General features: G+C 48.0%; 1 protein-coding gene across 1 annotated transcript in view; it reads right to left on the reverse strand.

The window, feature by feature from the left end:
- Positions 1-22,084, reverse strand: part of TBL1X (transducin beta like 1 X-linked) — a 213,653-nt gene extending 191,569 nt beyond the window's left edge. The window contains exon 1 of the mRNA XM_021691209.2: positions 21,965-22,084. The gene's annotated coding sequence lies outside the window, so the exon portion shown is untranslated. The remainder of the gene's footprint in view (positions 1-21,964) is intronic.
- Between the last annotated feature and the right edge of the window lie 7 nt (positions 22,085-22,091).

Below are 22,091 nucleotides of genomic sequence, written 5' to 3' on the forward strand. Positions count from 1 at the left end.
TGTACGATAACGCAAAGCCTCTTCTCCTGGGTGACAGGAATTAACACTCAAAACATCTTGATACGGGCATGAAGAATGGAAAGAGAAGTTCCGTTTCCTCCTACGTGGCCCTCCAGCTACATTCTTTCAGCAGAAGTGAGGTTCTGGTGCCTCTAAGAGGGTCCGACCTGCCGCAGTGGGGGTGCCTTTCCCCAAAACCGACATTGCTTTTCTAAGTGCTAAATTTTAACTTTCAAGAGGTTGGCCCATTTTAACGGAAATTTTATTTTGTTTTAATTTATTTATTTGACAGAGAGATAGCGAGAGGAAAAGAGAGAGAGCACGAGCAGGGGAGAGAGGGAGAAGCAGGCTCCCCGCCGGGCAGGGAGCCCGATGTGGGGCTCGATCCCAGGACCCTGGGATCATGACCCTGAGCCGAAGGCAGACGCTTCACCCGGGTGCCCCTGCAAATTTTAATTTAAGCAAAAGCACAGGTGGAGATCACCAAGATCAGAAGCATAACAACACCTGAAATTGCCAGATGTCCCTCAGAACGTGGCAGTTAAGGGTCTTTCTCATTTTTTAATGAAGCCAAGCCCTCCTCCTAAGGCAGTTCACATACTTCTGTTTTCATCTCCTCTCTTACTACACGTGAATTTCCAGGTCATCTGCTTGTCAGACACACAAACCTGGTGTCCTAACAGTCAAGCAGATGAGAGGCAAGACAACGTGAGGTGGTAAAAAAAAATGGAAGCATCAGACGCACGGAGAATGGGGGGGGGGTGGGGAGGCGGGGAGGAGAGGGGAGAAAACGGGTGAAGGGCGACAGAAGGTGCAAACTCCCAGCTATACGATACCTAAGTCCTGGGGATCTAACGTAAGCATGGCGACTACAGGCAGTAATATCATGTTATGTGTTTGAATGCTGCTAACACAGTAAATCTTAAAAGCTCTCAACGTGAGAAAAAAGAAATTTGTAACCGTGTGGTAATGCATCTTAACTCAATTTATTATGGTGATCGTTTCACAACATGTACATAAATCATGATGTTGTACACCTGGAACTAATACGGTATTAAGTGTCAATGTATATTCCAGTTTTTAAAAAGAAGGGGGCGCCTGGGTGGCTCAGTAGGTCAAGAGTCCAACTGCTGGTTTCGGGGATCTTGGAGTTGTGAGATCGAGCCCCACGTCAAGCTCTGTGCTCATCGGGGAGTCCGCTTGAGATTCTCTCTCCCTCTGCCCCTCCTGCTCGTGCTCACGCGCTCTCTCTCTCTCAATCAAATAAATAAATATTTAAAAAATAAAAAAGATCAACTAGAGGATGGAACAGCCTTAGTGGGCCCTGACCCCCTCTCTGTGCCCCCGGTAAGCCAGTAAAGGTCTTGTTCCCACACAGGGAATCCGCAAGAACAAAAGCCCTACTTTCACAATTACCGAACCATTGATACATACAAAGAGAACATTCTGATTACTTCCGAACTTGCTGGTAGCCCCAGGAGGCGATACCTAGTTGATCAGAACACAGCAAATTCTAGGTGATACAGCACCCTCCACATCAAATGCTTCCCCAGCTGGCTTTTCAAAAGAAAACACGTATTTGCACTTGCTATGCACAACGGAGGTGAGGACCGGAGAAGCTTTAACTCACTACCTCGGTTGTCCTGCCAGCAAGGAATTCCGAATCTTTTTTCATACCTCAAACATTTCAATCACCCAAATAAAAACAACATGAGTGTAGGAGGAAGAATGAGGCGGTCAGCCTCTCAATAACTTGCCACCTTCCTTTAATGAGGTCAAAGTTTTCTCTCTGCCACACGGCAAGCAAGCACCCACATGCTAACCATCGGCCCCTGAAGACTGGAGACAGGATTTATAGCAAGGTATAAAAGGCGAGTCTGGGGAAGCTGGATAAACGATCCTTAACCGCAGAGTGCAAGTTGCATTGCAATGGATACCGTTGGCAACTGACCAGTAATTATCACAGGCTCACTACTGTGCCGAACAAAAAAGAAATTTAAGGCATGATCTTTGCTATCAAGAACTTGGCAGTCCTGCTGATAAGGAAAAAGAAAATACATAATAGAAATAGTTGACAAAGGGCCACCTGGAGAAAAAAAAATACTAAGCTCACAATGGAAATCTCCTAATAAAAGATTTTTCAACACCAAATAAATGCTCCGTTTATTAGTTGAGCACTAGTAAAGAATTAATACAGCTAAAAGGATTAGTACAGTACCAAGCAAATGATCAAAAGTCGCAGATACCATAGAGACCCAGTCAAGACCCATGAGTTTTAACTGGCTTCTTCGCAGCCGTCTGTGAGAGTTTAAACAATGCACTCGCGCTCCTCAGTAGGTCTTTATATGGGAGGGATGGCCAATTCCCCTTCCTTGTTGGGACAGTCCTGCAAGACAAGGTCCTCAAGGGCGCCTGGGTGGCTCAGTCGTTAAGCGTCTGCCTTCGGCTCCGGTCATGATCCCAGGATCCTGGGATCGAGTCCCACATCGGGCTCCCTGCTCGGCGGGAAGCCTGCTTCTCCCTCTCCCACTCCCCCTGCTTGTGTTCCTGCTCTCGCTATCTCTCTGTCAAATAAATAAATAAAATCTTTAAAAAAAAAAAAAAAAAGACAAGGTCCTCAAACTCCAAAGTGCACAAGAACCACCTGGAAAGTACCTGTTTGTGCTCTGAACGTTGAACATTCGGGCCCAGGGCACACAATGCCTAGTAGAGAGCGTGGTCTTGCGCATTATGAGGGGATGCAGCAGCATCGCTGGCCTCCACCCACTAGATGCCAGGAGCACCCTCTCCCCCAGTTACTTACGACAGCCAAGAATGCCTTCAGACATCGCCAAATGTTCCCTGGGGACACGAGTGGTGCCTCCCTCACCCCCGTCCAGGTGGCTCTAAGACGGACCCAAAGAAGCCGCATATTTAATGAGTACTACCTACGGAGCTGATTTTCCGGGATACAACTGGGTGTATCCAGGCTCCTCCACTGGGGTCATCTGCCCTCCCCCACACACATCCCACTTCTTCCCTCCTCTCCTCCCTATACTACAAATATGCATTTGTGCCCGTGGCCATGTGACTTTAGAGGACCTCCAGACTAGCACAGCCCTCCCCACTCCATGGATGGTGGATCTGGCCACAGGCTCGTTTGGGTCACTGGGATGTTAGTGGCCGTGACAGGAAGACGTTTGAAATGTGCCCACATGATTTAGCTTGGCTTCTTCTCATATCAGAGGGAAGCACCATGATATGCCCTAGGGGTCCACTGGCCAACATACAAGCATGTCCCCAGGCTGCACCCACAATCCCAGTTCTTTTCCAAGATGGAAAACAACTCCTGCTTGTGCTCAGAGGGAAACTGAGGCTCAGCGAGCGGGCTGTATCATCAATGAGTGGTAGGCAGACAAGCAAATAATTTCATGGCCCCCTGACTTCTAAGTTACTCAAGAGACAAACCGCAAATACTAAATAAATACATGAACCTTGCAGGCTTCTGAGGAAAAAACTAAGAGACAGAAACCAAGGGCATCAATGTAGTGGGGAGAAGACTGACCCCGGAGAGGGCCGCACCCTAACCCTGGGACCCGTGAAATGTTTGACAGGGAAAAAGAGCCTTGCAGATGTGGCTAAATTCAGGATCCTGAGACAGGGAGACGATCCTGGATTATCCAGGTGGGCCCAAGATCGTCACACGGGGACCATCTTTCCACGCCGTGGTTAGGGGGATGTAACTATGCAAGAACACAGAGATGCCACTCTGCTCGGTGGCTTGGAAGATGGAGGAAGGGGCCACAAGCCGAGGAACGCAGGTGGCCTCTAAGAGCTGGAAAGGCAAGGAAAGGGACTCTGTTAAGAGCATCTGGAAAAGCATGCAGCCTTGTCAACATTCTGATTTTCACACAGTGAGACTCATGTCAGGCTTCTCATACCTCTAGAACTGCTAGGATAATAAGTTTGTATCATTCAAGCCAGGAAGCCTGTGGTCATCTGTCACTGCAGCAATAAGAAACTAAGAGAGTCGGTGAAAAGGAGATCAACCAGGAAAACATGCGTGACCTTCCTAGTAAACCCTTTGCTGGAGAAACATGCAACCCAGAAAGCCGTGGCCCATGGATGGCTTGAGAAAAATCAGCCTCCCTAGTCTCCCACCCAACCCCAGAATGGTAATTATGGTCCTATACAAAGGGTTTGTAAACTCAGCAAAATAAACAACTCTACGATTCCGTTACGGTGTTAAGTCAGGGTTGTGGCTTCAGGGAGGCCCTAGAAAGAAGCCAAAGTCTAGCTGGATGAAATCCCATGACCTCAGAGCTGGAAGGAACTTCACACCACACCCTTGGAAAATTCAAGCTTCCTAGGCTTTATCCCAAGAAAGGACTTTCGAAAACCCCACCCAAATATGCAGCACAATGGAGGGGCCAGCAGGTGCCCCGTTAATCGACCACAACTGTTTGCTACACTGATCTTCAGGGGAAAAGAGGGAAGAACAAAAGACAAAGAGAAGGAAGAAGATTACAGTTCACGCCAGGCTGGAAGCTGAAATGGAAAGAAACTGTGAACCCTTTTCCACTTTAAATGTAATCAGAGACGGGGGAGTCTCTGGTTCACACATCCCCTGACATTCTTCCAGCTCGAGCCCCCACGGCTCACGCCAAGGCTTCCTGGGCTACCCAGAGTTTCCACAAAACGTGTACCAAGAAACCACACAACAGATGCTACAGCGTGGAGGAACCTCAAAAATATTAAGTGAAAGGAGCCAGACAACGAAAGACCGCGGATCGTATGATTCCCTTTATAGGAAATGTCCAGAATAGGTAAGTCCAGAGGCAAGAAGATGAGTGGCAGCCAGAGGCTGGGAGATGCAGGGAGATAGGGAGTGACGGCTGACGGGGTATGTGGTTTCTTTTTGGGGTGATGAAAACATTATGGAATTAGGCAGTGGTGGTGGCTGCCCAGCCTTGTTTATACCAGGAAAGCCCTGACGTATACCCTTGACAGGGGTGAGTCCCACGGTATGTGAGTTACATCTCCATAAAGCTATCATGTTAAAAAGAAAAAGAAGAAGAAGAAACTAGGACATGAGCTCATGATTACGAGTCACTGCAAATTTTTAAAAATGTAACCATCCCAATGAGATGAGCCTACTTAACCAGTCTGGAATCCTGCACAACAATCCACTCCACAGCATGTCCTGAATAAAGATTCTCAGACAGTGAGCTGAGGTCAGCAGCCAAAGATGTGAAGCCGTGACCCGAGGCAATACGGAATGGACGGATTCAGGAGCAAAGAGGGTAAGACCTGGGCTCCGCGATCAAGTGCAAGAAGATGCTTTTTACAAAAAAAAGACGACTTTGCAATCACTTAAAGCTGCTCTCCAAAATAAAGGAAGTACCTTCCCCCCTCCCCCACCAAAAAAAATTTTTTTAATGTAACACATGCCTTAGCTATGGTAGTAAACATCTACTGATAACATCTAACTGCTCCAAATTAGTGAATTCAGATTAGACTCCTGAATAGGAAATTAAAAATAAAACATATACTGAAAATAAAAGAGGATTATTGGTTTGGGGCTGGTGGTTTTAGGTGAGAAGGGGTGGGATGCAGAGGGGATGGATTTGGTTGCCCTGGGAGAGGAAAGGCACGTGAACAGCGACGCTTCGCCCCAAGGACCCAGGGGACACAGCAGCAGCAGGGGGCCCTGGGCACAGCGCCTAGGTCCGAGCCAGCCCCTGCGGCTGGGTGCTGACCACAATGCAGGGCCACCTCCTCAGAAGGTAAGAAGGCATCAGTCAGCTCCCCAAAGAGTCCAATAAGGGCAGACCCCTGTGGACGGGGCTGTCACGGCTGGTGTTGGGGTGATATGAGCACCCTGACCCAGCAACCCTGAGTTTTCTTCCCTTGGACATAAGGAAGTAAAACCCAGAAGCCAAGAGGAAAACACGGATACCAACAACCACACAAAAATGGGAAGCCTGGTGATTAAAACCACAAGCGATATTATAAGAGAAGGAACAGTCTAGAGAGAAATATCTGGAACAAATAACAATGCAGTAACAACCAAAGTCTATGAAGACTCAACGTGTGCGTGGTCCTAACCGGCAGCTGGGAACCTGCTAGAAATGCAGTCTTGGGCCCCACCCTCCATGTACTGAATCACAAAGTCTGGGGATAAGGCCTGGCAATCCGCGTTTTCACAAGCTCTCCAGGGCATTCCGCCACATGGTCAAGTTTGAGAATCCCTTGCATGGCGACAAAAACATTTACAGCAGCATTATTCTTAAGGGCCAAAAAAATGTCAACCCCCCCCCCCCCAAATGTCCAACAACTGGCGAAGAGACAGACAAAACGTGTCTTGTGGTACACCCACATCCCAAAGAATCCCACCTGGCTACAAAAAGGAATGAATTCATGATACAGGTCACAACATGGATGAACCCCCAGATCATTATGCTGAGCGGAAAAAGGCAAAATCACGAGTGTATACCGTGTGATTTCACGGATAGAAAATTCTAGAAAATGCAAACTACCCGATCCAGTAACAGAAAGCCGATCAACGCGCAACGTGGATGGAGGGAGGGTTGGAGGGAGCACCCAGAAAGGCACTAGGAAATGTGAAAGCGATGTATTTGCTTCGATACATGTAAGTAGATAGATGGATAGATTACCTACATACACTTGTGAAACCAGCACCACAATCAAGATGAGAAACCCGATTAAAGGCACAACTTCTATATGCCTAGTCTACTGTACTTCAGTCATACTTTAATACAGCTGTAAAAAGAAAGAGAGCAGGGCACCTGGGTGGCTCAGTTGGTTAAGCGACTGCCTTCGGCTCAGGTCATGATCCCGGAGTCCCTGGATCGAGTCCCGCATCGGGCTCCCTGCTTAGCGGGGGGTCTGCTTCTCCCTCTGACCCTCCTCCCTCTCGTGCTCTCTGTCTCTCATTCTCTCTCTTGCAAATAAATAAATAAAATCTTTAAAAAATAAATAAATAAAAAGAAAGAGAGCAGAGGAGCGAAGTATGATAGGGTGCCACTTGGATAAAACCACGGGACTGCATTTCTGTACATGGGCAGCCGAACATGCTAGAGGCAGATCTATCCTGCCGCACTTGACACACTGTTCATGTTGATTATTCCGGGAGAAGAGGAGGAAGAAGATACAACTCCACATTGCTTGAAATCATGGAAGCTGGCCTATCATCATCCTGTGTTCCCTCGGGGGAAAAAGCCTGAGCTTAGAACGGGCAAAAGAAACAAAAGACTCAGAAAGGGAGGTTAGGAGATCTTACACCTTGGAAGGCGCGGAGGACGGCGGGTTGGGGGCGGGTTGGGGGCGGGTGGGAGCAAGAGGCCCCGCAAGGCAGAAACCAGAGCTGGACGCGAGGGGCAGCTGTTGCAGCGAGGTGCGAGACAGAGGACGGAGGTGTGCAGGATGGAGTCGCAGGCAGGGGCCCCAAACTTCTCAGGGCACTCTCAGGGGACGCCGAGGCAGACGGGCCTCCCAGGCAGACGGGCCTCCCTAGAAGGGGAGGGTGCCGGCACGGGGCGGGCCTCCCCCCTAGCCAGTCCAGAAACACTTTCCATGACAAGGTGACGGCTGGAAGCAGCCCCTTGCATTTAGATGGTCATAGTTTTCAGAGCCTTTACGCAGGGTCTCGATCTTTCTCCCTCTTTTTCCAGTTCTTAGGGAAACAGATAAAGATGGAAATGTGAGTCCCAGATCCAAGCCAAAGGGTGGCTCCAGATTTCTCTGTCCACGCTGCAATTTCGTTATCTGTAAATGAATACCTCTAAAGGCATTGAAAGTAATTTTCCCTCTCTACAGTTAACTCCAAAAATCTCGTTTATCCTTGACTTTAAAAAAAATCCCCATTCCCCTGGAGCGCGTGAAGACTGAAAAATGCCTGTATGTCTTTCATAAGCCTAGTGGTACCTATACTCCTTCAACGTCAGCAAGTCTTTATTGAAGACCTAAGCACCACATTTCAAACCCCCCCCCCCATATTAAAGTTACGAAGGCAAGGTGTCTTGGCCTCCACACTCCTGAGCTCTTGGGCTGGGGAATTGTTACTGGTACAGGGGGACATCCTCCGGCATTGTCAGATGTGCGAGGCACCGCTGGCCTCTACCCACCAGGTGCTGGGGTACCCCTTCCCCATTTGGAACCATCAGAAGGATCTCCAGACATCATCCGGCATCCCCTGGACACAAAACTGCCCCTCATGGAGGAAGAGGGAGCTAAGGTATATGCCAGGCCAAGATCAAACTTCCCTCAAAGCCTCATAGTCAATGCCGTGGAACAAACAAGAGGGTACTGCAAGAAGAAAGATGAGGTTTTGCTGTATGGTTGTGTGCTGGGTTCACCAAGGACTGAGCCCGTCACCGGAGAGGTAACCCCTTTCCCACAGTCCTCACCTGTCCCAGGGACCCTTTATGCAGGATCCCTCAACTCTTAACGTGCCCGGTTATGAGAAGCTCCTCCCGATTCTGAGCCAACTACTTCCCACATGGATCCACAAGGAGAGCCTGCAAAACTTCCATCACTACCCTGATTTTGCAGAAGAGGGAATGGAGGCATGCCTATTATTCTTGCCTTCTTCCCCTTCTCCCCACTTCTCCCTCTCCCGCTAAATCGGGCCCTCACCATCCACCACCCCGTAAGCTCAACCAAGCACAGAAGTACTTGTTCTGAGAAAAGGGAAATCTGTAGAGACAGAAAGGAGATTAATGGCTGCCCGCGGCTGGGAGGTAGGAGCCAGGATTGATGGCAAATGGACACGAATGACCGTATTGAGGAATGAAAATCGATTATGACGATGGCTGCGCAACTCCGTAAATTTACTAAAAATCATTGAGTCGTACGCTTAAAATGGGTGATTTTTATGGTATGTAATTTATACCGCAATAAAGTGGTTTCAGAAAATCAACTTGATATAAGTCAGATTTAGAGTTCTATATTAAATTAACCACCACAAGCGGGCATCCTCAGCAATCCAAAGGCAAAGCAAATATCTATGGCAAACCCAAACAAAACAAAGTAACACATAGCTTGCAGGGAGGGAATGACAATCCAACCTGAATTTACAATGTGTCCAACTCAATCCTGTGAACTAAACACGGCCGGAACACTACCAACTGCCCAGCCCAGGGGCGTGCACGGAGAAATTCCACTCCGCCAAACATGGGGGCCATCAGAAACCCACACCAAAATATACACTTGTTGTCCAAATATAGAGCATTCAATGGAAAAGCAAACAGGACAGGAAACAGAGGAGGCTGAGCATTTACTCTGAGATGGCCAATCGCACCCAAACTTCCCTGAAGGCAAATGTCAAGCGAAAAAAATGGGACCCCTAGCTTATCCCTGTATCATGCCAGGCACAGAACACAGAGGCCACTAAGAAAATCAAAATTCACAAAGGACAGCTTATTCTGTGCGCCATTTTAAATTTAAACATGAACCGGGAAATAAAAACATACAGCCTCATTTCAAGTAACTTTTCGGAAAACATGTCCAGGATAATTAAAAAAAAAAAAATTACAAAATAAACCAGAAACTATTACATGAATGTGCACTGCACCGCCTGAGATAAAAATGAAATATTTCCATGAGCTAATCTTATTCTATATTTAGTTTGAGTATATGAATGTAATTAACCAAGGTTATATAATTTTGCTAACATCAAATTTCCAATTACAAAGATTCACATACAATTATTTGAACTACAATTGATTTTTTTATTTCTGTGGAAAAATGAAGATAGCTAATTTTAATAACCCAATCTTCCTAAGGAAAAGGAACTACTTTCTCTGATACAAATTATGTAAACGGTACTTCAACAAAGCTATAAACTGATTTGTTTTTATATTCTCTTTTCAAAGGCTAGCGGACTCAAACACTGAACGTTCTGATGGCTTCTGGCATTTGCCCTGTTCCCCTGCACTCCTGCGTCATACACCTATGTACGCCTCACGTTCTCAGAAAATTATACACAGACCTCTGCACGTGACCAGTACCTGAGGGATGCATTCAGGAAACAGAATCAACTTTTGTGCAGGCTTCTAAGAACAGTCTCCTTTGAGGGCCATTTTCCGAGATACATCGCTCTGAAATACTATACCGGGTAATTTGGCAGGCAAATAATCAAATGAATAATTATTAGTGTTTCCCCCAAAAGCAATGTAGAAGAGGATTCCGGTTCAGAGCTGAACTGATTCACTGGTGTCTGGCTGACCTAGCTGCAATATGAAGTCAAGACCTGGACAGAGCTCGAGGCGTCTGGCTAAAAAAGCAAACGACTTGGTGTAACTTCTCTATCTTCTTGCAGGGGCAGGGGCAGGGGCAGATCAAGTACATTCCCAAAGACGCTCATTCTAACTCATCCACTGCAGACACTTCCACGCATTGATCTCTAGAAAGGAGAGACAAAGCTTCACGACAGGAGAGTAAAAAAAAAAAAAAAAAATTCCTCCTGTTTCTCCTCCTTACAGTAGGTGCCTTCCATTGCCATAAAGAGAAGCAATTTTTTTCAAGTAGGAGATAAATATTTCAGTTTACCAACAAAACAAATGAATGTTTGTGATCCCGACGGGCTTTAATGACGTTTGGCACTAGGTGTCCTGTGAGCACGGGGAAGCAAACAAGAATTGTTCACCTATCGGCCTTTGAATTCACTTGCAAATCTCTGGGCTTTGTTTTACATACAAAGTTACATTGCAAATTCAATATTCACAAAGGGAAAAACTGATGTGAACACCAAAAATGACACAGAAAAGCCCAAGCTAACCTATCAATCATTTCAAGTTAAACAAACAAACAGACTGCTGTGGAAATCCTGGAAAGACTCGCGACTCACACGGAGTCTCACGAAAACCAAACCTTCAGACAAAAGACCTGACATTTTGGGCAGGTGAGTCTTGATTCTCCACAGCCCACAATGTGGTCTGAATCATGAATTTCATTTTTATATTTATTTGCTCTCTGTAACACCAGTAATACAGCATCGACTAAGTTTTCTTTTTATTTATTTAGTTTTAAGTAGGCTCCCCACCCAGCGTGGACCCCAGCGCCGGGCTTAAACTTCACGAGCCTGAGATCAAGACCTGTGCGGAGATCAAGAGTCAGACGCTTTAACAGACTTAGCCATCCAGGCACCCCAAATTTTCGCTTTTAAAAACAAACAAACAGGGCGCCTGGGTGGCTCAGTTGGTTAAGCAACTGCCTTCGGCTCGGGTCATGATCCTGGAGTCCCAGGATCGAGTCCCGCATCGGGCTCCCTGCTCAGCGAGGAGCCTGCTTCTCCCTCTGACCCTCCCCCCTCTCATGTACTCTCTCTCATTCTCTCTCTCTCAAATAAATAAATCTTTAAAAAAAAAAAAAAAGAAAAGAAAAAGAACTGGCTCACTGAGTCATGAAGATCTTTAAAAAAAACAAACAAAACAAAACACGTCTACTGTGAAATATTGTTTTAAGTGTATTTTTTTTTTAAAGATTTTATTTATCTATGAAAGAGAGAGAGAGCACATGAGGGGGGAGGGTCAGAGGGAGAAGCAGGCTCCTCGCTGAGCAGGGAGCCCGATGCGGGACTCGATCCAGGGACTCCAGGATCATGACCCGAGCCGAAGGCAGTCGCCCAACCAACTGAGCCACCCAGGCACCCTGTTTTAAGTGTATTTAATAACAACCATGACCAGGGGCGCCTGGGTGGCTCAGCTGGTTAAGCGACTGCCTTCGGCTCGGGTCATGATCCTGGAGTCCTGGGATGGAGTCCCGCATCGGGCTCCCTGCTGGGCAGGGAGTCTGCTTCTCCCTCTGACCCTCCCCTGTCTCATGTGCTCTCTCTCTCTAGCTCATTCTCTCTCTCTCTCAAATAAATAAAATCTTAAAAAAAAAAATAACAACCATGACCAATGAAATAGGTCTTTGGAAAAAGACCCACAAATAAACAGCCAGACTGAAGAAAGCCAAAGACTTTAATGGCAATCCCGTTCGTGCACTCTCTCTCCTCTTGGCTGTCTTCAAAAGTCTGAGTCTCCTTCAACAAGCCTGGTTCTCAGGAGCCCTGAGGGAAACCATCAACGAAAGCAGCTGATTTATAAACAGAATTAAGTGATTATGAAAACACTCCCGAGTCAAGAAATGCATGAAAAGCACAGCCCTGTTCCAAAAGTTCATCATGCACCTGCAACAGAGGTACCGTCATCGGGTTCTACAACACGAGTATTTTTTCAGCTTTTAAAACACACGAAACCCAGCAGATCCAAGCGCACACACGTACACACACATTCTGGCAGCTGAAGCCAGAGGGAAAGGGGAGTACATCTGTGTCCCACTTGCATGCACGTACTTCAAAAGTGCCCCCTCTGCCCACCACCTCTGGGGACCCATTCGGTCTAAATGTCTTTTCACTGCATATCCTGATCAGTGAAAAAGTTTCTAGCACAGGGCCCCCAACCCAGGTAATTAACTATACACAACATTTGACTAACATTATAGGCATTTTTCACAAACTACAAAAATAGACCTAAGTATCAGACACAGAGTAAGTGGACATTGTGAGTTTCTTCCTGCACTCCAATAAATCTGGTGGTGCACCTGCCAGAGGACAGGAAATCGACTTGGGAGACCACTTTGGGAATTAAAACCTGACACTAGGCAGTCTGGTTCCTCCCGCCCCCAACAAAATGTGCAGACTACTGGTTTAAAGGAAATGTACAGAGAAGCCCATGAAATTTATCAGAGTGTCCCATGAAATTTATAAGGCAACTCTAATTTCCACAGGCCTCTCCTCTTGTTCTCATCTGGTCTACAATAATTGCTGTCATGCACTGGACACATGAGATAATTCTTATTTTCATCAACTTCTGAGCTGGGTACACCTTGAAAGTTGTTTCTTCCCGTGAGGCTTTTTAAACCCTTTCACTATCCCCGGAAATGGTTGAAATTGGCAAAGAATCACCTGTCCATCTTAGAAATACAAACCTAATACAAACCTTAGAAATACAACTAACCCAGTTAAAAGTTAAAACAAATTGTGTCTCCCAGACTGATCTGCAACTGTCAGGAAGTGGCAATCACCGTTTTCACGCTTGTAATTGTGACTACTTGAGTCTTTACCAACACCTAGTTGGCACTGAAGTTGCGTGGGACTGAAGTGCCTGATAAGGACTGTGCTGGAAAAAGAACCTAAGGCAGGGACCCAAGTTTAATCTGTTTCCCAAATGAACCAAATGGTAGAGACCTCAATTCTCAGCTCAGCTGCTGGTGTCAAATACAACCTACAACTCTGGAACCACCTAGAACTTTTTTTTTTTGCAATCACCCAGAACTTTATAGATACTGGGAATTAGGTTCTCATGCTGGTGCAACAGATTTCTGCATGACATGACTTTGGTGACAGACTGCCACTCCACTTTCTCATTTACTCATCTTCAAATGGATGTCAGAATTACAAGGATAACTGCAAGAGAGGAGCTGACCTGGTGATGACTAAGTATCCCCTGCACTCGAAACAGAAATCGCTGCTCCGTTGCGCTCAATTGTTCTCCCAATTCTTACAATGATTTATATGGTCTTACAGTATTAAAGCATTTGTTATTTCTGATCTAAGAAATAAAACAGCATCACGTACAGTAAGCTTTTTGTCTTCTTTTCCACCTATAGGGATCTTCAAACAAACAAACGTGTGCAGAACTGAACGATACCAGACGTTTGCACGGGCTCTAAGGCCCGATGACGATGGGCAAGCAAGTTGATCACAGGAAGGAATCACGCTAAGAAAGGAGAAGTGTCCTCCTAAGCTCACTGCAACATGGGTGATGCTGGGTACCTAAGTTCTCAGTAGACTTCAGGAAAGTTTTCAGTTTCTTAAAAAGCGGGAAGGTAATTAGGTTTGGAGGGTGGAAGCTCTCCTACCTCCTCCTACCTCTGCATTCTCCTGGGGGTTGGTGGCAAGTGTTCCAGAAAGGAAAGGAAAGTGCTCTGTGCTGGCTATTTAGGGTCATAGGTTCCAGGTTCCAGGGAAGCAGGTGAAGAAAACTCTCATTTTCTTTTAAACCTTCAGGCAACATCCACCGAGGTAGGGGAAGAAAAAAAATAAATCACAGGAATTGAAAGGACACCGTTCACAAGAATAAACACTGTGAACTGTACCATAAGCGTTGTTTGTGCTTATTTTCCAGTCTCGGGAGACTGGGAAACCACAACACTCATAAAAATTATCCCAAGGCACCCAAGAGCCCAAAGTGTCTTCTGAATTGCTAGTGTGTGTGTTTTAAGTAAAATATACAACATATCAAGGTTAAGTTAAGTACTGCCTATTCTAATGTGAGTAAAGTGATAGTCGAAGCATGGGGCATAACCATCAGTTTCCCTAAACTTTTCATTAACAGAATCCTTAACTTTTCTTTAAAAAAAAAAAAAATGGGGCGCCTGGGTGGCTCAGTCGGTTAAGTGTCTGCCTTCAGCTCAGGTCATGATCCCAGGGTCCTGGGATGGAGCCCCGTGTGGGGCTCCCTGCTCGGCAGGGAGTCTGCTTCTCCCTCTCCTGTTCCCCCCTGCGTGTGCTCTTTCTCTCTCTCAAATAAATCTTTAAAAAATATATATATATTTAAAAAAAAGCCAACCGAACAATTAAGCAGCATACGTTTTCCAAATGAAAATCCTCACACAAGAGAGATAGGAAAAGCCTCAAGATCACCCCACCTACCCTCTGACTCATGAGGACGCACCCAGGTTTTCAATGACCTCACACAAGCAGGCAGACCACCCAGGGCAGGAAGAAAAGTAGCCAAAAGCCAAAACACAAGGTCAATTCTTCTGGAAAAGATGCCATTTCTTAGGAGATCACTGGTCCAACATAAAATGCAGTTCAACAATTAGATGGAAACACAGACCTAGGAATTCATTTCTTTCCTCCAACAAAGTAATGCAAATACAACTCTGTATCTTTAGCTTGTTGTATCACCCCATTGGCAAAACTGCGACACCGTAATGTGTGGGTCCTGTTTTTGAAACCAAAGACAGGGCTTTATAACCTACTGATACATTTCACATATTAAATGTCTCTCGGGAGTACAGCGGAAAGATTTGGGAAACATTTCTCTGAAAGCGCATCAGAAAACATCCCATTTCGACTCATTCGGCAGCGAGAATTAACTGGCATAGAAAAGAGCAAATCTTTGGCAGCCCCAACAAAACACCTAATATTCTTTCTCCATAGCTTCTTACAAATACTATTAGGAAGCAGTAAGGTTTTCTTCTCCTTCACCCACAGTGCAAACCCTGCTGTTCAGAGGCAAACACACAGGCTCAAGTGTGCAAAAGTGTGAAGTTCGAGGGTCATCAGAGAGAAACACAAAGGAGGGTACTGGGAGAATGGAGGGATTCCCCTAAAGGCATCTGATGCTGAGCTGAAATGCAATTACCAGGACCTGAAGGGCAGAGCACTTCAGTTAGTGCTGGGGGGGTGGGGGGGCCGGGTGACCGCGGAGGCACCACAGATGCCTTTGGGGTGTTGGACTTGTTCTGTATCCCCATTTCGGTGCTGGTTACACAAACCTACGCGTGTGCTAACATTCATAAAACTGTACACTGAACAACAGTCAACCTTCTTGTATAGCAATTCAGAAAGTTACAACATACACATGCATGTATATAAACCAGCCCTGAAATTTAACATAAGGGCACGGTGGGGGTGGGGGGGGGGGGGCGTTAAGGAAAGGAAGCAAGTACTAGAGACCATCATAACTAATAAAGATGCATTTGCACACCCAATTCCCAACCTCAGAGTGGAGAAGGTATCAATATGTGGGGCTCTGAGCCTAATAATCCTACCTCTTTTCAAGTCTGAGAAATAAATTCTATTTTCTCTTTCAATGAGAAAACGAATGACAAAGAAACTGATCTGCCCAAAGACGCAGTCAGCGCATGGCAAGCTGGCTACAAACCAGCTTTCCCCCATAGCCACATCATCTGCCCCAGGGCCACCAGGAGCCCAATAAGGACCCCCATGCAGGCCGAGCGTGGCGCTCCTCTGGGGTCACCAGGACATGGGGCCTCAGGTAGGCTCTGGATGCCCGGGCACACCTCACAACCAGACTCCAGGCGCCAACGGCGCCCTTTTCCAGCTGATACTTGGAAAATGCAGGTCCACGTCTGGCTGCCCTCGTTTGCTAAATTCGAGCAGTCAGAGGAAGGGATGGACACTGAGGCATCATGGAGTACTGCAAGCAACTAAAACTTCACTCACTTGCCCCCACCCTCCCAAGTGCCCAGACGGGCCTGCAGGTGCAGGGGTAACCTCACCTCTAGGTTCACCCACACTGCGCTGGGTAAAACAGAGTCTGTATGAGACAGGGACCGTTTATTCCGTAATAAGTATCAAAAGTACACAGAAGCTGACCAAAAGTAAGACCTAGCCAATGTGCGACACATCAATAGAACCGTGAGGAAAAAGTCGAGAAACACGCCTTCAAAGTGCACTTGCACCTGGGGGCTCTAAACTATTTGGGTTGAAGGGGAGCTCAGGCAACGAAGAGCCGCCCCCCCCCCCAACACACACCTGTTGGCCTTGTTTCTATTCCTTCTTCCAAGTCCATTCACTCCTACCTCCTCTTTCCCCTCCTCCTGTGAGCAACAGAAACTTCCTTTCTCAATCTGCGGTATGATTTACCTAACAGATTCCCAAAAAGCACACATGTGCCGTGAGAATACAGAACTTGCTTTTGCTCGGCACCCACCTCCCCCAGATTCTGTCCCACACGTGGTCGTATGCTGACCGTTTAATTCAGGGTTGGCGTCCCCACCTTGGCCCTCTTGGCATTTGGGTCCAGATCATTCTTTGTGGTGGGGACTGTCCCGTGCAATGTAGGATATTTGGCAGCATCCACAGACCCCGTAGATCCACCATCCCCCTCCCCCCGACTGCAACAACTGAAAATGTTTCTAGACGTTTCCTTGAAGGTAGTGGGCAAAAATGCCCCCACTGAGAACCCTTAGTTGACTGCCAGATTCTGGAGTTCAGTGCTCAAAGTACAATTGCCATAAACCATCTCCTCTGTCCTCATCTCCAAAGACGTCCCTTTCTTTGGAAGCTGAGCATCATCCCCATCTCCACCTCTGTTCCCACCTGCCACTGCACCCAGTTTCCTCTGCAAGACTGAAACATCTCTCTTCCAGTGTCTTCACTTTAAATTTGCCCCAATTCCGTTTTTCACTAGCTTCCAGTTCACGTCTGCAGTCTTCGATCACGTAGTGGACTGCCAACAAGTACTTCACGGCAATGATACTGGAGTGAACCTACCCATGCAGTGCATACAACCATCTTTAGTCAAGTTCCCTGCACCCTGGTCCAGAAGCCACCCGGGGAGCGAATTCCTGAATGACAGCGTTTTTCCCTTGAGGTCTTCAACGCTTTTTCTCAGACTAAGCTCTCTTTGGCCCATATAAACATGTTGACTTTGCTAGGCTCTTCCCACATCCAGCTCTTATTTTGGCTTTGTTGGGTCATTTTGCCAATCTGGCCAGTGTAGTCGGTTTGGTCAGGCCCCGTGGAAAGGATGGAGAAGGAGGAAGGGCCGAAGAGGGTAAGACCCAAGGGGAAAACTCACATTATGGAGAGCTTATCGTTCCAAGTTTTTAAAAAAAAAAGTGTTTACAAAATGACTTTAGTCTTGCTTCCTGATTGAAACTTTTTTTTTCAATGTCTTTAGGGGTGAAAGATTAACAGCTTATTGGATGTAGCACATTATTCTCTTTTTAAGGGGGGGGGGGCAAATGCCAGGTATCGGGAAACCACAGCAGAGACAACATCATGCCAGACACAGAGCATCTGCGATTGTCATCTAGGCTGGACACTGGGCCTGGCAGAGCCCCGTGGGCCCCAGCGGAGAGCAAGCAAGGGGCAGCCCCAGGTATGAGCCAAGCTGGCTGAGCTGGTCGCCGCCCCAACAGGTAACTGAGAATCTCAAATCCTGGCTCTTGAGGACCTCCGTGAGCTGGCTTTTCTGGGTCTGGCCTCCCTAGGCAGAGACCCCTCTCCCACCTCTGGAAGACAATCAGGGACATCCCTGGTATTTAATAAGTACTTTCAGCCAAACTCAGACAGGTCACACCAAAGCTGTGAGGAAGCAACAGAGAGTGAGGACAAAGGGCAGAAAGGTGATCTGGGAGGTCACCTCTCTGAGAGACACGAAATTGGGTACCCCCCATCCTCGTTTACAAATAAAATTTCTAAGCCACTACTATAAAAAATACAAAGAACTGTGAAAAGGGCACATCAACTAAGTAATAAAAATAACATCCTGACTCAGGGACCTGGCATACAGGAAAAGGCTACAGCACTCAGCCATTTTAAAAAAAAAAACTTCAACGATTGTGAAATGTCACTTTGTTGGAAAGAGTCCCTATGAGCCTTAGGGAAGGTTCTGACCTCCAGAGACGGAAACTCAAAACTCAAGACTTAAACTTCAAGGGGTGGGGGGTGCTGAAAGCCTGTGGTATCCACAGCAAGCAAGGGCTAAAACACGTCACACACAACCACGCCCACAATCACCCACTCAGGGCCTCACCGAGGTTGACAACCTGGACTCCCGAACAGCCCAGGGGATGCTCACCACAATCTGCTTAGGTGGGCATCTTGGAGACTGGCTTGCGGCTATGCCTTTTTTCAGATGGGGAAATCGATGCAGACCTGCTTCCTGCCTCCCCCAAGGTTAAATACTCAGGGACAGACTCTGGCTTGGAGTCCTGGTTTTCTAATCCAAAACTGATCAAAGCACCGCAATACAAAACTATAGCTCTCAACTGCAGGTTAAGAATCCATTCACTGGGGGAGGGCTGGCTCAGTCAGTACAGCATGCGACTCTTGATCTCAGGGTCACGAGTTCAAGGCCCACATGGGGCAGGGAGCCTACTTTAAAAAAAAAAAAAAAAAGGGTCCATTCTCTGAGATCACTTTCCTGGGTCAATCACTAGCGGAAATAGGTCTTTTTTTTTTTTTTTTTTTTTAGTTTACTTGTGAATTATTTCAAACTTTTATAGCTTCTCCCTCCCCAACAAAAAGTACACTAACTTATTTTATTAATATTTCATTGCAGTAACTACAGAGTAGCACCCTCTAACAGAACTTTCTGTGTGTGCCTTGCTCATATGGTGGCCACTACTAACAGGCACCTACTGAGTACGTGAATTATGGCTCCAGGGACTGAAAAAACAGAATTGTTAATTTCAGGGCGTTTTAATTAATTTGAATCTCAGTGCTCACATGTGGCCACTGGTTACCATATTGGACAATGAAGCTATAAGAGCGATTCCTCTACTGCGGCCAAAGTCTCTTCATTCCGTGGAGCTACATCTGTATCTCTACGCAGATTTCAACGTGGATTCATTCATCAACATCTGTATCTATACACAGATTTCAAGGTAGACTCTCATTCGTCAACGTGTGTATGTAACATGAAGAGCTTTAGCTGTCCAAACATGAAAACTCATGCTAGGGAGACATGAAAATAGGAACATCAAGCTTAAGAGCTGGGCTTCAGGAATCAGACAATCCTCCGTCCACTATGTACTAGCAAGTCAGTGTTCTCTGCAGCAGAATGGAAATAATAATTGGTAGGCACAGGGCATTAAGTGCACGGTTTTCAAATAACGTAAAGAGGGGGCACCTGAGTGGCTCCGTCCTTAAGCGTCTGCCTTCGGCTCAGGTCATGATCCCAGAGTGCTGGGATCGGGCCCCGCATCATCGGGCTCCCTGCTAGGCGGGAAGCCTGCCTCCCCCTCTTCCACTCCCCCTGCTTGTATTCCCTCTCTTGCTGTGTCTCTGTCAAATAAATAAATAAAATCTTAAAAAAAAAATAACGTAAAGACAATTATTTGATTTGCACAATGGCACAACTAAAATTTATAGGCAGCTTTACAGTTTTCAGAAAACTTACACATTCTTTCTGTCCTCACAATACAGAGTACCATGATTTCAATTCCCCTTTTTTATTTTTACACATTTAAGAAACGACGCTCAGAAAAGCTGCAGGCCTTCAAGGTCAGCAGGGTGGGCCCTTTCACTAGTTCAGGCCAAATGGGGACAAAGGCTGGGTTTCTAGCCAAGCATTATGTGTCAAGACAGTTGGATTCAAGGGCTCGGTCCACCTCTTTGCAGGCTCTAGAACCACTGAACCCCTCCTAACAGTCCATTCAGGGAAACTCCTGATGCCATCACCCAGATGAGGAGCCTAAAACTCCCACAGGTGACGGTGAGATTAAGACCAACCAGGACATCACATCTGCACCGTCCCTACTCACCCCATTAAAACATTCAGGAAGGGTGAGGAAATGGGGGTGTGGAAAACTGCTGGACTGATTAAGCTCTGTATACAAGCAAAAAGAAAAACCAACCCCGGAGGATCCAGTAATACTTGCCGCGCAGTGCACACCACCAACTAAAACACCTAAAAATCTCAATTTTTGTCCCACAGGTGTGTGTTCACTTAAGGACTAGAATCCCCTTAAGGGCCATTTTAATAAGCGGGGTCAAGTGATGAACTCCATTCTTTATCCCTGGATTAGTTATCCAGCTGGGTGGTTTTCCACTAGAATCTGCAGCCCATTTGAAACACTAAGATCCTTTGGGGAAAAAAGTATCATCTTAACGTCTTCATTGTGCCATACTCAACATTCTTGCCCCCCACCCCCATCGCCTCTTTTCTAGGAGTAACTAGTTGTAAACTTTTTATAAAATCGGCAAGAGTCATTTGCTACCCGGAAGCCACCACTTGGGACCTTCGCAGGGCTCTCCCTTCGCCCCCTCCCATCTAGAGTTCCGCCCCTCCCCTTCCAGGTTAAACCAGGGACTCAGGCGGCGCACCAGCAGAGAAAAACATCCAGAAGTCGGGTCAAGCCACATGTGACTGTACAAACCAGAAACGGTTGCAGAGGCAATAGGAGGTGGGTTTTGGTTTCTTTGGGGGTTCTGCTCCACATCATCACCGACTTGGGGGTATTAAAAAAAACCACCTCCAACTCGAACTTTGTGGAATTTCCAACGCAGTTGGCTCGGAGAATGCCAGGCCGTGCAGCGAGCCGGGGCGAGGCCTGACCGCGCGCTCGGGCAACGCACGTGAAGTCCAGGCCCTACCCCAGCGCGGGCGGGCCTCTAGCGACCCCAAATTGTCACATACCAGGCGCTCACCGACACGCGAAGGCGCACCCCCACGCCGTTCCGAGCATCGCCGCCCCCCACCCCCCGTAGGGATGGTCCCCCAGGGAAGCACAGCCCAGGACACCGATCTGGGGGCACCCCTCCCCCGAGCCCCAGGAGCCCAAGAGCAACAGGTCTGCACCCTCTCCAGGCCGCACTCTGCAGACCCCGCCTCACCAGGGGCGCCCCCACCACACACACACATGTCGCCCTCAGCCAGGTCCCCTCGCTCGGGCCGGGGAGCTCCGGACTTGACAGTTTCTGCGTCTCGGAAACTGAGCAGCCGCCGGGCCCGCGTCGCCTCGCCCGCCACTCACTCTACTGCGCGCCGCCGCGCTTCCAGCCGGTCCCGGGCGGGCTGGCCGGCGCCCGGGGATGAATGGGGCGCCCCTCCCCCACGGGGGGGGAATCCCGCGGCGGCGCAGGTTCGCCCGGCCAGCCCCAGAATCAGGAGACAAAGGGGACAGACCGAGCGCTTCCCCAAACTTACCGGCCGCCTCCCCCTCCCCAGGACAAAGCCCCCCCCAACCTCCGCCCGCCCCCGACGCGCCGGCACTTTGGGGAGCGGCCACCTCGGGGTATTGTTCAGCCTGCAGGGAGCGCGCCGCACCCCAGCCCGAGCCCCGGGGACAGTTGGGGACCTGCCCCTCCAGAGCCCCGGCGGCGGGCGGAGCGTGCGGGCGCCCCGAGCCGCCCGCCAGCAGCCCCCCACCCCCGCCGGAGAAGTTTGCGCCCCCTGCCCCGCGCCCGGCCGGCTGAGCCCCGCGCACTCACCTCGCCGCCAGCAGCGCAACTTGTGGCGGCGCCGCCGCGCGCCGAGCCTCCCTGCCGCCGGCCGTCGCCGAGCCCGGGCCGTGCCGCGGCCGACGAGGGCCCGGCGCCCTGGAGCAGCCGCGCGCCG

Source organism: Neomonachus schauinslandi, chromosome X (genome assembly GCF_002201575.2).
Source record: "Neomonachus schauinslandi chromosome X, ASM220157v2, whole genome shotgun sequence".
Taxonomy (NCBI): domain Eukaryota; kingdom Metazoa; phylum Chordata; class Mammalia; order Carnivora; family Phocidae; genus Neomonachus; species Neomonachus schauinslandi.